Source organism: Megascapheus bottae, chromosome 29 (genome assembly GCF_031878675.1).
Source record: "Megascapheus bottae isolate mThoBot1 chromosome 29, mThoBot2.hap1, whole genome shotgun sequence".
Taxonomy (NCBI): domain Eukaryota; kingdom Metazoa; phylum Chordata; class Mammalia; order Rodentia; family Geomyidae; genus Megascapheus; species Megascapheus bottae.
The window spans coordinates 5767055-5780019 of NC_143537.1; the positions used below are offsets into that span (position 1 = coordinate 5767055).

At 40.8% G+C, this 12965-nt stretch overlaps 1 long non-coding RNA gene across 2 annotated transcripts; it reads left to right on the forward strand.

Annotated features, from left to right (window-relative positions):
• Positions 1-2: 2 nt before the first annotated feature.
• Positions 3-11898, forward strand: LOC150044572 (uncharacterized). Of its 2 annotated transcripts, XR_016533023.1 has the most exons (4): positions 3-32; positions 272-373; positions 2232-2494; positions 11570-11898. It is a non-coding gene; the product is annotated as an uncharacterized LOC150044572 (long non-coding RNA). The 2 variants fall into 2 exon arrangements; XR_016533022.1 differs by lacking the exon at positions 3-32 and having other exon boundaries at positions 69-373; positions 11570-11869.
• The last annotated feature ends 1067 nt before the right edge of the window (positions 11899-12965 follow it).

Below are 12965 nucleotides of genomic sequence, written 5' to 3' on the forward strand. Positions count from 1 at the left end.
AAACCGCTGTGCCGAGGCCCGAGATCCCTGAGGTCGAGGGGTGGGGTGGGGGGGACGGGGTGGTTGATTGGGTGTGCGCATGCGTCCGCCCGTGGGGTGGGCGCTGAGGCGGCGGGGGAGTGGGTCGGGGTGGAGGGGGTGGCCGAGGGCGTCGCGTTCTCCCGGAGGCCGGAACGGTGACGTTTCGGAACTCACGGGGCCTCTGTACGGGCGTGTGTTGTGGTCCCGGGGCTCGAACCCCGGGCCCGGTCCCTGAGCTCTCTCCCTCCAGGCCAGCGCTCCGCCCCTCGACCCACGGCCCCCGCTCGGGGTTTTTCCCGCCTCGGCTGGCTCTGAATGTAGCCGCCTTCCTCAGGTCTCCGCCTCCCCGGGGGTAAGCTACGATTTCAGGTGGCGGCCACCGGGCGCCCAGCCCCTGCGCTGAGGCCTCCTCGTAGCCTCCAGGCCTTTTCTGTTGGGACCCAACGAAAGGTGGTAGGAGGTGGGAGGGAAACCGGTGAGCCTCGGGGAGGTGAAGGAAGGGGTTAAGTTCTGCGGTTATCTTATCCCACTTCCTTTCTGAAATGCAAGGAAAAGTCCATTTGCTCCTGGGGGGAAAAAAAAAAAAGAATGTCAAAGTTCTGTTGGAAATCCAGAGCATCACTTGGTGTTAAGGACATACACAAGTTACAAATAATATATATATATATATATATATATATATATTATATGTATTAGCCATTACACTATGGTACATATGATGTATAAATCTTGGGGTTTGGTTTTTTTGTTGTTGTTTTGCCAGTCCTGGGGCTTGAACTCAGGGCCTGAGCACTGTCCTTGGGCTTTCCCTGTTGCCTTCTCAAGGCTAGCGCTCTGCCACTTGAGCCACAGCACCACTTCTGGCTTTTTTTTTTTCTATGTGTGTGGTACCGAACCCGGGTCTTCATGCATGCTAGGTAAGCACTCTACCACTAGGCCAAACTCCCAGCCCCCAAATCTTTGATTTTAAGAAAGTGATTGCCTTCCATTATCCAGCTCACATCTGTTTCCCTGTAAGGCTTTCCTTTCTTCCCACGTGGAAGATAATCTTTTTATTTTTATTTTTTTAATTGTTTTCTGTTCCACTTTATTTTTCTCTTCTAATACCTATCCATCTTGCCATTTTCTTGTCCGCAATTTAAAGAGCTACAGATGGTTAGAATCTGCCTTACAGGACAGAGGTTTTTCTTTTTTCTTTTCTTTTTTTTTTTTTTGCCAGTCCTGGGCTTGAGCTCAGGGTCTGAGCACTGTCCTTGGACTTTCTCAAGGCTAGCACTCTACCACTTGAGCCTCAGCACCACTTCCGGGTTTTTCTTTGTGGTACCGAGGAATCGAACCGGAATCTCCATGCATACTAGGCAAGGACTCTACCACTAGGTTAAACTCCCTACAAGACAGAGTTTTTCAGGCTTCTGAGTATGTCTGGCAGGTTACTGTCCCCTTTAATTTGCCTTTTCCAGAGCACTGAAACATTCATTCCTTTCCAATTTCTGACCTTCCAATTTACATTCTTACTCCAGGCAGCTGACAGTATCCTTTGTTTTGGCTACTCCTCAAGCCTTTCTAAATCTATAAGCAGGATCTGTAGTCATTCTCTATTCTTTTCCTTCTTTTGTAATTTAGGCAGTTCCCTCTTACCTGAAGCAAATGTTTATATTTATGTTCTGATCTTTCAGGAAGCTTTTTATAAGTTCCTTATCCTTTGAGTGTGTGTGTGTGTGTGTGTGTGTGTGTGTAGTATAATATAGTATACATTCATAGATAGTATTTTACTAGCATATGTAAATTATACAAAGTAATGGGTTTCATTATGATATTTTCATACATGTACTTAAATGTGTATGATGTATATGTATGCACTTAAAATATAGGTGAATCATTCTCCATTATCCTCTTTTGTCTACCTCCTTACTGGTCCCTTTCTTCTTTATATGTTCACTCCATGTTAACTTTCATGTCTTTTGTTGTTGTTCTTGGACTAGGACTTGAACTCAGTATCTGAGGCTTTTGCTCTTTGGCTAGGCCTCCAGCCCCTATTTTGATGTCTTTTTAATACAGATTCCACATATGAAAGCATATTTCATTTTCCAAAGACTGGCCTATTTCCCTTAGCTGGTTGATGTTTGGGTTCATTTGTCTTGGGTAATCTAGATTGGTGATCATTTCTTTTCAGAGATTAAAAACATTGTATATGTCTTCCTTGCTTTTAGACATTTTGTTGAAAAATCTTGTTATTCAGCAAAGGGAAAAGCTTCATGAAATGAAGTGGGGAGGAGACCAGGCACAAGATTCTAAAGATACTCTTCCAGTGGAATCACACAGGATGCTCTTAATTTCTGTAATAATGAATGGTGACAAGCAGTACATGGTCCATCTGCCCAGGAAGTTTAATACCCAAGATTTATGGATGGATTGCCATAGAGTTACCCACCACCCAACGTATCGAAATGTCAGTCTCCCAGAAGGAACACAGGTAAGTGGTGTAAGTCACATTGTTTGGGGCACAGTCTAGGCACAGTTACCATTTAGGGAAAGTTTCATCTTCATGTAGGAACTTTAGGTAGTTTCCAAATGCCAGACAAAGACTAGCCTTGCAAGCTGCACCCCCCCCCTCTCTCTCCCTCCCTCCCTCTCTCCCTCCCCCTCCTCCTCCTCCTCCTCCTCCTCCTCCTCCTCCTCCTCAGTCTTCTTTTCCTTTTGTGCTGGTCCTGGGGCTTGAACTCAGGGTCTAGTCACTGTCCCTGATTTTTTGTGCTTAAGACTAGCATTCTATCACTTGAGCCACAGTCCCACTTCCAGCTTTTTGGTGGTTAACTGGAGATAAGACTCATTAATTTCCTGCCCATCCTGGCTTTGAACCACAATCCTCAGATCTCAGCCTCCTGAGTAGCCAGGATTACAGTCAGGAGCCACTGGAGCCAGGCTCAAGCAGCGCTTGGTAAGAACAAGTGTGGCCCTCTTACATTAACTTTTCTGCAAAGGTAGTTATTAGCTAAATGTACTCTGGCTTGCTGAGTCGACCTTGTCTTCCTCCTCTTCCTAGAAAGAGCATGATTCAGCTGGGAAGGTTTTTTTGTCTGAGTTCAAGGGCATAGCCAGGATCCCTGCATTTCCAGCACCCAGATTTTATCAAGCAAAACCAAACCTGGAAGCTCACTGTCAGCTCTTTAAAGATAACTAGTGTGTTTCCCTTATCTCTGCCTTCCAGAGTCTCTTTTGTTGTTTTGTATTTACAGTCCAGTTTTTAGCTGTGCTTAGAGAGAAATGCAAATATTCTTCCGGTTACATCTCAAAGTCTCTGTATTGCTTTCATATTTATAATTAGGGGGAAAAAGTAGTCTTTATTTCTACTTTTAACACAAAATATATGTGTAGAATGTATTCAAATGCATGCATATATACATATATAAGTCCAAATATTGCAAGAGAGAAAGAAAAACATCACTATTTGGTTGTACTTATTCTAATAAAGTACATTTTCCCTTAATTTCAAAAATAATCTTTTCTCACCATAAAAATGTTTCTGTGGAGGCCAGGAATGTGGCCTAGTGATAAGAGTGCTTGCCTAGCATGCACAAAGCCTGCCTGAAACCCTGGATTCAATTCCTCAGTACCCCATACACAGAAAAAGCTGGAAATGGTGCTGTTGCTCAAGTAATAGAGCACTAGCCTTGAGAAAGCTCAAGGACAGTGCCCATGCTCTGAGTTCAAGCTTCAGGACTGACAAGGGGAAAAAAATGTTTCTGTGGGGTAAAAAGGTAGCTTATTAGTAGATCATTAGGTAGGTCATTAGCTAAACATTTACTTAGCATGTACAAGGTCCTGTGTTTAATCTTCAGCATGACAATAAAGAACAATATACCCTACTCTTCTTTGACACAGCTTAATCATGTTAATTTTCTTGGTTTGGTAAGTGGAATGAAATTTCCAAAGTCTATGATGGTAGGGTGTCAGGATATATATATATATATATATATATATATATATATATATATATTCACCTAACTCACTGTTACTTTGTAGGGAAAGCTTCAGGAAGAGTAGAAATTTTCTTGCTTGCGTGTAGAGGCAGATTGATTCTCTTCAACTGATGACCTAATAAGCACCAGGCATGGTGCTTCTAATGAAACAGTGCTTTGGGTCTATTTCCAAGATCATAATGTCTTCTTAATCATAATAATTATAAATGCCCCTATCCACACATTCCCAACTTAATGAAAGCATATTTTAACATAATGTATTGTTGCCTAATCCACATCCAATTTGGAACCTTAAACAAGAACATCAAATTGTTTTTATGTTATGCAGTATTTCACATTATGAGAACAGTTTCATTTATTTTTTATATCCATAGTGACTCATAAGTGGATAAATAAATATCACACAGGCTTCAAGAAGTATTAATGAAATGTCTAGACAGTCACAGCCTAAACATTTATGACATGACAGAGCAAGTTTGATCACCAATAAGCTATTGGTAATGAATAAAGCCCTCATTGTTTAATTTATTATATGCCCAATCTTTAGGAAACATTTCTTAGCAATTTATTTATTTCCAAAGAGCACAGTATATGTTTATAGAAGTAGTCTTGCTTAAAATTATTCTCCTGACCTTGAAAAAAAATAAATTTCTCTTGACCTCAATTCCCATTTGTAAAAATGAGCTTACTGAGTAACAGAAAGATTAAAAATAAAGTCTGGGGCTGGGATTTTGGCCTAGTGGTAGAGTGCTTGACTAGCATGCTCGAAGACCCAGGTTCGATTCCTCAGTACCACATACATAGAAAAAAGCTGGACGTGATGCTGAGGCTCAAGTGGTAGAGCTCTAGCCTTGAGAAAGTCTAAGGACAGGGCTCAGGCCCTGAGCTCAAGCCCAGGACTGGCAAAAAAATAAAAAAATTAAAATAAAGTCTGGTTTCCAGCCAATGTGACTTAGTTTAGCAGTTCTCAAGTAGTAGCCAGGACAATGATTTATCTATGGTTGCTACTTGGACTTTTCAGGTTTTATTTCTTTTGTTGAGGCTGTACAAACAGATACCAGCATCAGTGGGCAAAGAACCAATCTACAAATTCTGATATTCAGAGATTACTGGCTTTGGTAAACCATAACGAAAACATAAAACACACAGTTTGTGTGTTGCTTCCTTTTGGGGGCAAAACATTTTGGTACCCATAAACTGGATGAAATGTGTCTATGTGTTAACCACAAGGGCCAGCCCAGTCAATGGCCCCAATTTTGCCTGTTAGTCTTTGCTTTCCCTGGTTACCTGTACAGTCTGGTGGACCTGAAAGACAGCACTTAGTGTTAGGGAACATCTTCATAGCCAAGACAGAGGCTGTAAGCCTAGTCATTCCTTTCTTGGAAAGACCTCTTAGGGAATGCAAAAAAGGCAGCTTTGGGGCAGCTCATACCCAATTTTCACACTGACCGGCCTTCTAGACAGGCATCGGTATGTCCTCTAGTTCATCTCATGGGACATTAACAACAGCCATCATAGTCCATAGAACAATTTCCCAGCACTCTTGGCTGTGCAGCCTGTCTTGATTTTTAATACTCCTATCTCATAAAATGCATGTGTCTCTCTGCTACATTGCAGAACATTTAATCAAAACATTGTGGGTAAAAGTTGGAGTTGCACCCAAACATAATTGCTGTTGTTGGTTACAGTGAGTGATCAAGAGTCTCCAGTCTATGGAATGGTTTAAATGTACTGTACTTTTCATTGTTATTTATTTATGCTAGTCCTGGGGCTTGAACTTGGGGCCTCAGTGCTGTCCCTGAGCATTTATTTATTTTATAAGATGATGTACAGAGGGGTTGTCTCTTAAGTATTTTTGCTTACTATAGGTACTCTACATTTGAGCCACAGCTCCACTTCCAGCTTCTGGTGGTTCATTGTATTCTAATGGGTTGTCTTGCTAGACTGCAGTCTTTGAGATATACCACTTCATCACTATTGCAGGGAGGACCAAGTCTCTTAACACATGGCACACACCAAGTATAAATCATAACAGATATATTGATTTTCATTTCCACTTACTAATCACCATATCTGATAGCTAGTATTTAATACCTCCAGGTTTTCTTATTAACATGGACATGATACTGTTGGGACCGTGAGAAAGAGAACATTAACTAGCCACCTGCCTGACTTCTGTTGTTCATGTTTGTGTTAATAAACTGCAGTGACCCAGTTTTCAGTTTTATCCCATTCATTCTCTCTCTTTCTCTTTGAGTGGACTCACCTGTGATCATTCCACTGGTTATGATATCCAGTGACTCATGCTTGATGAATGCTAAGATCAATGGGTCTAAGAAATGCTTTTCATTCAGTTTGCATGTTATCATTACAACTATTCTAGTGCTTAAGGTCATATCACAAGCTAATAGAAGATTTTACACCCCTCTAAGTTTTCTGTGATTCCTATCACCATAGTTTTTTCAGGTATCAACAAATCAAACCTTAAATCTGTCTTCCAGTAATTGATTGATTGCATTTGGGGTTGGAAAGTGGCTTGTAATAATGAGACATATGAGCCCATCCATCCTATAATAAAATGAAGGTGTATGTCATTTATTTGAAATGATCATTCAGAGACTGGAGAATGAAAAAGCAATTAAGAATTATTCATTGATATGAATCATTGTTCTCTTTCTTCCTGAGTAATTTTCCTTTGGGTAGATTATATAATTTCTTTTTACTTCAGTCCTTCCATCCATTAAATTGAGGTAATGGTATTTATCTCCCGGATCATCATCTGGTATGTGGTAAATGCTCAATAAATGCTGTCTTTTTTTAAAAAAATGTATTTTGTCTTTTCCTTTTTTGGTACCAGGGATTGAACCCAGGATGTCACACTTGCTAGACGAATGTTTTGTCATTGAACTGAATCTTCTTTTTGCAGTGATAATATTGTGGCTTGAACTCAGGGACTTGTGTTCTCTTGCTTGAGCCAAGCCTTCACTTAATAAAGATGAAAGTCTCACAGACATTATCCTGGCCTGGCTTTGAACTGCCTTGTTTAGGTCTCAGCCTTCTGAGTAGCTTAGAATTAAAAGGATGAGCCACCAGCACCTGGTCCAGTTACTTTCTTTTCAACCTCTTTATCATGCCTCAAAACATCTCAATTCTAATGGTATTCAATATATTAACTTTTTCTTTAGAGGCAGCACTTTTCACATCTTTCTCTTAGGGGATAGGGGGAGGAAAATGGGGAGAAAAACATGAGAAGGGGTATCAATGTGTGAGAAGTAATGCAATTACTACCTAATGAATGTAACTGTAACCCCTCTACACAGTATCCTGACAAAATAAAAGAGAAATCTTTATCCATAAAGAGGTAAGGAAATTTGACTTTCATAAAGCAATACTAGACTTTTGATACTAGAAATGTTATCTTTAACACTTAAGTGTCTGATCCATATAAAATTGAAGTTTGAATATGGTATGAGGTAGGAATCTCATTTTCATATGAGTTTTCTTTTTGTGTAAAACAAGCCTGGAGATAGGTTATCCAACAATCCTGTGATAGATCTTTTAGAAAGACACTGCTGGACAGATGAAAATTCATAGGAACATTGTTCATAAGAGCAAATCAGCCAGGAGTTTGGCCTAGTGGTAGAGTGCTTGCCTAGCATGTACAAAGACCCAGGTTCCTCAGTACCACATACATAGAAAAAAGCTGACAGTGGTGCTGAGGCGCAAGTGGTAGATCTCTAGCCTTGAGAAAGCCCAAGGACAGTGCTCAGGCTCCGAGCTGAAGCCCAGGACTGGCAAAAAAAAAAAAAAAAAAAAAAGCATATTGTCTCCCATATGTACATGGGAAATGAATAAGTAAATAGTAAATGAATAAATAATAAATTGTTATATGTGTCTACAATCAGATCAGCAGTAGAAATCAAAGATCCATAACCACAAATATAAAGATGAATAAATCCTAAGGCAACTTATTTTGAACAGATTGTAGAAGAATGCATGAAGTATGAATCCAGTTTTACAATATTCAAAAATAGTCAAACTTGAATAATCTATTACTTAAAAATACTATTTCTATGGTAAGATTACAAAGAAAAGCAAGAGTGTGCTTAATAAAAAACTTGGGAAGGATGAATGGAAGAAGGGACAGGGAGAAAGGGTGGAAGGTATGAAGTCAGACATGAACACAGTGTGCTTCAGAGCTTGTTGGTAATTTCTGGGAAGGGGGTAGGACATCAATTCCAGGGACTTCATATATTCTGTAAGAATTGAGCCCAAAAGCTTCTCTCCCTGGACCTAACATCATATTATTGGTCTTAGTGGATGATTTTATTTGGCTCCTATGATTTTCAAGTTCCACATGAGTGGTAATGACTCACAAGTCGGTGTCTTTCCGAGCTCCAGACCCACAGATATTTCCACTTGCCTGTTCCATAATCCTTCAGACACAGCACGTCTGAAGCTTAACCATTAACTACCCAACTCCTCCAGGCATCATCTAGATTCTAGTTTGTTGCCTGTGGCCAGTACTTAGAAACCATCTGCTGATTGCTTTCCTGTTCTTCCCAGTCACACCAATTCCTATTGCTGCTATTTCACTTAACGTTTCTTGAAGATGCACTCGGAACAGGTGACATTTGACATTGTGTTGAAAGTTCCAAGATATATATGATCAGTTCAACTGCATTGCTCCACAACTCACATGTTGAATTAAATACACCTCAGAATGCGATCTCATCTGGTGAATGCAGCCTACATGCTGTCTGTGAGCTCTTTTTGCTTAAAGCTATCCCTCTATACATAGAGACACAGTGCCACTTCTAGTTTTCTGGTGGAGGTAAGAATCTCACGCACATTCCTGCCCAGGCTGGCTTTGAACCTAATCCTCAGATCTCCTTCAGTAATTAGGATTACAGGTGTGAGCCACCAGTGCCCAACAGTATCCTATGAATCTTAAAATGCTAGATTGTCTCCATCTTGATTCTGCAATATTGACAGAATGGAAGACTTAAAATTTTTTTTCAAAAGGTCCTTTCCATAACTATGCAGACCTTTTGTTCCTTCAAGGCAGTGACTTAGAGTCTAGGATTCAATTGTTCCTTTCATTTAACTCCACCAGTAAATAGAGACAGAATTCAAAAAATGGAGCTACACTGATGTGGAGTTTTGAAAAGGTTCTTGGATATCCTTGACAGCTGAAGCTGGGACATTCAAAACTCATTTGACAGAGAAGCAAATTAAAATATTCTCTGCAACCAGCAATGAAGTCTGCTCCAAAGTGATTGCTTTTTGTGGGGTGCTTGGGGATGGGAATACAATCTGTTCCTTTTTCTCTTATCACACTATTTGTAAAATACCATTGAGCCTTAAAGGTACTTGGTTCTCTGTGTCTCATAGCCACTCTTTCTTTTTATGCTAATTGTAATGATCCCACAAATGTTCCACCATATTGTATGTAGCCCCATCTATGCAGTGTGTCCTTAAAATACCGTTTGCACCCCTTGCCAATTTCCACTGTGCAAACGCTGCCACAAGGCAGATTTCAGGCTGTCGCTTTGCTGTCATGGAAGGAGGATGTAGGGAAACGTGGATGCCACTGGCTCACCTGAGCCAATAGAAGCTGTCACAAGTCTCCTCCAGCTCATGGTGGCCTGGATGATTAAGTTTTCTAAAGGACCACATCAGGTTACCTTCAAGTTGCAGAAATTTGAGTTTCTACTGCCAATGATGGATGCAAACAAGACACGTCTATCTGCTTTTCTTTGTCACTAGGCATACTGTTAGTTCACTTGATCAAAAATTGCGTTAAACATTTAAATGATCTCCTTGCTTCCAGTCTTCTTCTGCTGGAACTGTCACAACCCACACCCAGAATGATTACTTTTTTATTTTATTTTTGGTAGTATTTGGGGTTTGAGCTCAGGGCCTTAGGCTTACAGCGCAGTAGCTCAATCACTCCTCTTTTGTTGTTTTCTGTTAGTCTCATGATTTTTGTCAGGGTTGGTATTGGACCATGATCCTCTTAACCTATACTGCCAAAGTAGAGACATAGCCAGCCCTGAATGATTTTTATTGTCAGTCCTGGGGCTTGAACTCAGGGCTGGAGCATTGTCCTTGGGCTTTCTAAAGAATAGAGCTCTACCACTTGAGCCATTGCACCACATCGGGCTTTTTCTGTGTGTGTGGTACTAAGGAATTGAACCTAGGGCTTTGTGCATGCTAATCAAGCACTTTACTACTAGGCCATGCTCCCAGCCCCTGAATGATTTTTTCTTCACTCCTCCTAGTTTGACAGTATCCAATTAGAACAAATTGTTAAATTCATCTTTACAGGGCTACAATCTTGTACCCACCAACGACTATACCAGTGGTGCCATGGAATTGTATAGTACGATGCCCTGTCTGAAACTATGCACAGCACCCTGGCCTTTGTTTAAAATCTTTCATTGTGATTTGAGGATCGTGGTGCAGCCAGCACAGGCAGAAAAAGTCTGTGAGAACCCTATCTCCAGTAAACCACCAAAAAGTTGGAAGTAGAGCTTTGAGTCAAGTAATAGAGCAACTAGCCTTGAGCATAAAAGCTGAGGGACAGCATCCAAGCTCTCAGTTCAGGCTCCAGCGTCAACACACATACACCACCCCCACACCTCCAAATGGACTAAGAAATACAACATAAGACATAAAACTTCAAATCTATGAGAGAACTTTAAATCACAGCAACAAAACTCTGGAAGTTACAGGCATGTTTCTGAGTGGCTTATCTAAAGCAGATACCAGTGGTGGTGGTAGAATGGAAATGATGTTTACAAGGACATGTGAGTGAGTATAGGCACTGTAAAAATGGAGGGGAAAGACCAGAAGCTTTCATTGCAGAAATGATCAGAGAAAAGAATGGATGTTTGCGAATGAGGCCTTTTGAAGGCTGATGACAGGGATGAACATTAGCTAAGAACATAGGTAAGATGGAAGAAGAGATCTTTCAGTGAGGGGGTCAGGAATGGGGAGCAGGCACATCCTGGGAACAAGGTTTGTTTTTCTGAGATAATGAGAATGTTTTGGAACTAGGTGCAAGTAGTGCCTGCACAATTCTGTAGATGGACTAAATGCCATTGGATTTTTTTCTCACCTTATAATGGTTAATTTCATGTTACATAAATGTCACCAAATGTAAAGAATAAGGGCAAAGAAAAATGAGAGGACTAGACTTGCTATGTATAATCTTTTTAAATGGGAGGGAGTGGGGGCAAGTGATACAAAGAAGTAAGATTAGCAGCTTAGACCATCCTGAAGGTATGGGTAGCTTGAAAGCACAAAGCAGCTTTCAACAAGGCAGTAGAAGTAGATCCCATTTATCCAGCAGAGCCACAGAGGCTTACAGGCAGAGGTCACGTTTTGTTTTATGACATCCTTATTACTGCAAGCATCATACTCTAATTCATGTATATTGTACCCATCACTCAACAGATACTATGAATATGTGTCTCCATAAAGACTAGCATTTACTGTTTTTGGATACTGTGGGTATAATCATGGCATTCTTAGATAAGCTTTTCTTTTTGTTTTTGATTTAGATTACTTCTAACACTCTTTGCCTGGGGCTGGCTTCAGATCGCAATCATTCAGCCTCTACCTCCTACAAAACTGAGATTACAAACTACAACCATACCAGGCTTACTTGCCAAGAGATGGGGATCTTGCTAATGTTTTCCCAGGCTACTTCAGATGGCAAATTGTTCCTCTCTCTCTGCTGAGTAAAAGTGAGCTGCTGTTTATGGGCCAGTAGGTACATTTCTATGTTTCTATGAATCAGTTTTTTTTTAAACTACATACAATTTAAATTTTAGAAATAAAAACAAAATTATTTTGCTGCCATGTACTCGGAGGCTTGAGAGCTACTGTAACTTAAATATGAAATGTCCCCTAAGGGCTCATGTGAAGGCCTGGTTTCCTGGTGCTTTGGGCAGGTGACTGGATCCTAAAGGCTCTGCTTTATCCAGTGGACTTTCCTACTGACAGATTTATATCTTGATAGGTGGTTGGAAGCAAGGGTGTGGCTAGCAGTTGGACCAAAGAGATCACTGAGACACAACTTAGGAGGATGAATCTTATTTCTAGACCCTTCCTCTGTCTCTGCTTCCTAGCTACCATGACCTGAGCAGCTCCCCCTCCTCAAGCCATTTCCTGGCACAAAGTTCCTCCTCTCCACAGCCCAAAAGCCTAGTGACCAAGAACTGACATCTCTGAAACCAAAGCCCAAGTAAACCTTGCCTCCTTCAGCCAGTTTCTCCTTTATTTTGTGATTAGAATGTGTCTGGTCAGGATACCCATGCAACATTTCAGTTTCCATTAGGGCAGTGAGTTGTTTGCTCCCCCTGTGAAAGCTTGTGGTTTAGTTTCTGCCCTCTTTCCCCACTCATGTCTTCCTTTGTCACAGCCACAAAAAAAAAAAAAAAAAAAAAAAACAACAAAAACCAGTGACCAACATAACCCAAAACATCCTTTTCATTTTGTGGAGTCCTATAGAGGCATCAGAGGACACTCACAGTAGCTTCTAGAAGTGGTTCTGCCCTTTTGACTTACATAGCTATTTCCAGGTAAAAATAGCATTTTATTCATCACCAAGGAGAGACCAATGGCATCTCAGTTCCAGACTCCAAGATGTGTAGTTCTTTGAACAAACTCATTGTTTCCTCTGATGTGGGTCAGTGTGACCAGAGGCAGTGTGATGAGTAACTTAGATGGTGGGTGTATCCTCTGCCCCTCCCAGCAGTGTGACCCTGAGTAAGTGACTTGACCTCTCTCTACACCTCAGTTCCCTTTATAATGCTTATAATTACTCTATTCATGTAAACCATCTAACACACGATGTAGAACATAGAAAATGACCAGTTAAACTCTTCTGCGGAAATTCCTCTGTGGTTCTGTATTTCCTGTTTCAATTCAAACTCCTTGGCATTGCTTGGAAAG